The sequence below is a fragment of the Nelumbo nucifera genome, chromosome 4, assembly GCF_055504915.1.
Source record: "Nelumbo nucifera cultivar China Antique chromosome 4, China Antique-T2T, whole genome shotgun sequence".
In the NCBI taxonomy this organism is placed as follows: Eukaryota; Viridiplantae; Streptophyta; class Magnoliopsida; order Proteales; family Nelumbonaceae; genus Nelumbo; species Nelumbo nucifera.
In genome coordinates, this window is record NC_142652.1 from 65,632,501 (window position 1) to 65,637,861 (window position 5,361).

General features: G+C 44.5%; 1 protein-coding gene across 1 annotated transcript in view; it reads right to left on the reverse strand.

The window, feature by feature from the left end:
• LOC148800648 (uncharacterized) overlaps positions 1-1,259 on the reverse strand; it is a 3,616-nt gene extending 2,357 nt beyond the window's left edge. The window contains exon 1 of the mRNA XM_088903814.1: positions 1-1,259. This exon is cut by the window's left edge and continues 956 nt beyond it. The gene's annotated coding sequence lies outside the window, so the exon portion shown is untranslated.
• Between the last annotated feature and the right edge of the window lie 4,102 nt (positions 1,260-5,361).

Genomic DNA, 5,361 nt, shown 5'->3' on the forward strand with positions numbered 1-5,361 from the left:
TGTTTATTAGCGATAGGAATTCTCTTGTTGAGACCCTATGAATCGATTGAAACCTCAGATTCATACTAGAACCACGATGATTCAATAAAGCCCTAAGCTAAGTCCAAAGGTTCTCTGAGTAAGAACCATTTGATCATCACTTATTCAATGAATAGATGTAATGACTCAAAATCCCGAGAAACGTTTGTCTTTTGGTCAAAATAAGCATAAGCGGGATTTGAGAGAAGAAAAATCCTTCGATTTCTAACTCATAACTCTTACTTATAACTCTTTGAAAATTTTTTGGAGTCCGGTCGCGAGGTTTGAATAGTAGGTATGAATCATAGTTCAAATATTTCTTGATCTATTCCATATATTCCGTGTTCCAGATACTAGAATGAATATCCGACGAGGTAAAACCATCTCGATCAAGATGACAGACCCATTCTCTGTACTATCAATAGGATCAATTATAACAAGTCACACACTCATATTCCGGAAATACAGAAACAAAGGAATTCCACGGTCGAACTACCAGAATTGTCTAGAAATCCGAGCCCTAAGTGATTCATTTTGGATTAAAATAAAAGCTAGGACTTCATGGTTCTTATGGACCTAACTCATTGCATAGAAATTCCATCCAGTAAAACGGAAGAATTATAAATCTCCAAAATAATAGATAAGAATATCGCAAATAGAGCCATTGCGACCCCCATCAAAGGGGTAGTTCCCCATCCAGGAGCTACTTTCCCATATTCCGAATTCAATGGTTTCAATAAATCCCCTATAATAGTTCGTCTTGGACCAGATCTAGAACTACCCTCAACAGTTTGTGTAGCCATAAATCCTATTGCATTGGTTGAGATCTGTTGACTTTGTATACCATTCTGTTGTAAATAAACGATCTTATCATAGATCCATTGTGGTCTTGAAATTATATAAGAATGGAAACAGCAACCCTAGTCGCCATCTTTATATCTGGTTCACTTGTAAGTTTTACCGGGTATGCCTTATATACCGCTTTTGGGCAACCCTCTCAACAACTAAGAGATCCATTCGAGGAACACGGGGACTAGTTGAAGTAATGCGCCTCCCAATATGGGAGGCGCATTACTTCAATTGAAATAATGAAAAATCATTTCACCTTTTTAGTGGGAACTTTAGGTGGTTCTCGAAAAAAAATAGCGAAAAAAATTATCCCTAGAGTCGAGACTAAAAGGAATGTATAAACCAATGCTTCCATAGATTCGATCGCGGTTTACAATTATAGCTTCCACACCTGTTCATGGGAGCTCGGGGCCTCTCCTTGGGGAGCTCGGGCTTCTTTTTGGGATGGTTGTCGCTCTGCCGAGTTGGCGCTCCTGCCAGGTCATACCTGATTGCTTCCACGTGTCGCACAGCCAAGGGGTTGGGCCAAATATACCTCCATCAATTGCCCCCCACTCCCTGTGCCTGGGGTCTTGACCCGGCGTGGGGAGTTCACAGACTGACGGGTGGATTTGCCCCATGGCGTGCTTTGTCCAGTTCGGAGATCCTCCGGTCTGACCCGCCTATTTTCTTGGCTCGACCAAGGTTAGCGCAACTCGACCAAAAGTCAGCCCAGGTCGCATACAACTTACGTGCGGACGTCAAACGATTATCAATTTTTGGACGTCAAAAATTTGCGCTAAACTGATTTCACCTCGGGGGTTGTGCAACCGGTTTTCCTGAGAGCCGTTGGATGGCTTTGATCTTGACCGTTGATGTGCGGGTATAGCGGCTATAAATAGTGGGGGCCTTGGTCACTTTTCCTTCGCCAATATTCAGCACTTGTTTCTTGAGCTCGCGTCCAAGGTCTTCAGCTCACGTCACCTTCCCTAGTTTGGTAGCTTTTCCTTAGTGAGTCCCCTTAGCTTTTTTCAATTTCCTTTCCTTTTCAATGTCTAGTTCGTGTAGCTCGGGTAGTTTAGATAGCCTTTTAGGAGGGCCTGAGGCGGAGACCTCGGGTCGGGTTGCCTCTTTTGACAGCCTTCTAGATGAGCCCTGAAAGAATGGTAGGATCCATCTAATGGACGCCATAAAGGTTGCGGAATGGGTGGGGCGAATTTCAAAAATTTCCTACCTTCTCCCAACTGGGAATCATATTCCCTGAATTTAGAATACAATATTCAAGGATCTACTTGAACCCTAATCAAACCAGATCTGTACCAAAAGATAAATGGGAGGATTATACCTGATCCGGAGAAGCAGTATCTCCCAAAGTTGGTGTTCACGCCCAAAGAATGCTCCAAGATCTGTCCCCGCTGAAGATGACACAGCTGTGGATGGAACAGAACCAGCAGGGTGCGTCCTACACACTGGATCCTTCACAAGAATCCCCTGGATGTACTAAACACTGAATTCTTTCAGTCTTTCTTGCAAGACTGATGTCAAGAACTGGTTTCTTGACTTTCTTTTCTGCAAAGATCGAATCTTGCAACAATGCAGATGGCGGCGGCAGGAGGAGATCTCCAGAAACGAAAAGGCTGAACTGTTTTCTTTTCTGGAGAGTATGAGATCTAATCTCAAATCGCAGGAACCCTTCTTGCTTACCAAAACCCCTTGGATCGAAATCTGATTTCTCTCCCTCTTGGTACATTCGAAATCTCCTCCTTTCTTCTTGATTAAGAAATCTCCTAATTAGGAGTTATCCCAATCCAAATCAGTATTTGGATAGGGGATACTCTTAATCCTTTTCCCAGATAGAGTTAGCTTACTCCTGATCTTATCAGGAGGTTACCAGATTCAAATCTGATTTGAATTTGGTCTCTAAGAGTGGATAAGGCTAAGAGCCCAATCCTTTTTGCTAACTTCAATCTCAAATTCGCCCCATTGATGGGTGATCATATCAGCCCACTTCGAAATGGGCTTTAGGCCCACTAAGTATTCAGTGTTTAATTTGTTTCCAATCTGCTGCCCAGTTGGGCTTCTTTGTATGGCGTGGGACCCAAGCATTGATCTACACACCAGCCACATGGGTTCGGCCCAGCCTTTAATAGAAGGCCCAGCCAAATTCACTGAAAATCTCAATGAACCCCTTGAGTCCATCGTATGAACCCTATGGGCCCAACACTTACATTAAGTGGTCCCTGGGCCAAGCCATCTTATAAAAACCCAGGGACTGTGGGCAGGTGCAAGATTAGCCCATCAGGTATTGTCCTAAATGGTCTTACACTTAACCTCTCAGCCCTTAATGATCAAGCACTGCCCGACAAGAGAGGACCTCTCCCTCGGCTGCAAGGAACAGTGCCGCACTCTCCTCTCACATGGATCCCGGGAATTAAAACCATTTGCAAACATTTTGAAACCGTACATATATATGTAAATATATTAATTTTGCAAAAACAAAATTCCAACGATTGAAATCAACTGCCGGCAGTTTGGTTTCCATCAGAGAGAGTGCATTCCCGATCATTACCCTTTGTCCGACAAAGTGGCTGATTCTGTCACTATGACCACCCACTCAGATGAATTCTCAAACTGCCCCAACATACCCAGGTTTTGATCCCCACTCAGGATCTCACTGATTGGCATATCAAAGGCAGCCTAATCCAGCACCTAGTGAAGTGTCACAATCGAGTCTAGGGGTCAGGTGTAACTTTCCAGTTTTGCCCATCTATCTCCAAGGTCCAGGGCAAGACTGGAAATCTGGTCCGGTTCAAGGATTCAAGTAATCCCATGCTGTATGTGCCTCGGGTCTTACCCTGATGGCTGAGACAGGCCATCCCAACACTTGGTGGCACACCAGTATCAGCCTTGGCAGGATAAATCTCCCCAGACATATCCAACGGCTGTGAACATTTAAAACTAACATGAGTCTCTACAAATGTCCAGTTTTAGGGTTTTACACAGAATTAAACCAAACAACATGAATCAAAGATGCACTTTATTTATTTCCACTAAACAACAAAAGTACATCAAAATGATTGAAGCTAAGGGCATACAAAACTGTCTAACAGCTCCCACTTGCACTTAGGTCCAATCTGGTACAAGCCGGAGTCCCATACTTTCCACGTGTTTCTCAAACACCTTATGTGTCAGTGGCTTAGTCAATGGGTCTGCCACATTATCCGCTGATGCTACCTTTTGAATTAGGACGTCCCCTCTACCAACGATCTCCCGCAGTACATGGTACTTCCTCTCGATGTGCTTTGACTTCGAGTGGGCCCGAGGCTCTTTAGCCTGGGCGATCGCTCCATTGTTGTCACACAACAACGGGATGGGTGATGTGCTGGATGGAATCGCTCCCAATTCGTGTATGAATTTCTTCATCCACACGGCTTCCTTGGCAGCTTCACTTGCGGCAATGTACTCGGCCTCGGTTGTGGAGTTTGCAGTGGACCCCTGTTTGCTGCTTTTCCAGCAAACAGCACACGATCCTATCGTGAAAACATACCCAGATGTAGACTTTCTATCATCTGGATCCGACTGGAAATCGGCATCGGTATACCCTAGAACTTGCAGTGAACTACCATCGAATACCAGACAAAACTCTTTCGTCCTTCGAAGGTATTTGAGTATGTTCTTCACAGCAGTCCAATGCTCCTGTCCTGGGTTTGCCTGGAATCTGCTTACCACACTCACCGCCTGAGCTATGTCCGGGCGAGTGCACAACATGGCATACATGATGCTCCCCACAGCTGAGGCATAGGGAACGTCTCTCATGCTCTCAATCTCCTCAGAAGTCTTGGGAGACATCTTCTTGGAGAGAGTGACTCCGTGCCTGAAAGGAACGTTTCCTTTCTTGGAGTTTTCCATGCTGTATCTTTTGACAATTTTGTCAATGTAAGCAGCCTGGGATAATCCAATTATCCGCTTCGATCTATCTCTATAGAGTCGAAGACCCAGTATGTATGAAGCTTCTCCAAGATCTTTCATGGAGAACTGCTGTGATAGCCACACCTTGACCGAAGTCAACATTCCTACATCATTCCCAATGAGTAGGATATCGTCCACATACAAGACTAAAAAGGTGATCTTATCCCCACTGGATTTCCTGTAAACACAGGGCTCATCCGGATTCTGCTCAAAGTCAAACGTTTTGACTGCAGAATCAAAACGGATGTTCCAACTCCTAGAAGCCTGCTTAAGTCCATATATGGATCTATTAAGTTTACATACCATGTGTTCCTGACCAGCAGCAATGAAGCCTTGTGGCTGCTGCATGTAGATATCTTCACTAAGATCTCCATTCAGGAACGCTGTTTTGACATCCATTTGCCAAATCTCGTAATCATGGTACGCTGCTACAGCTAGCAGGATCCTAATGGATTTAAGCATGGCCACCGGTGAAAAGGTTTCCTCATAGTCGATGCCTTCTTTCTGAGTATACCCTTTCGCCACCAAACGAGCTTTAAAGGTCTC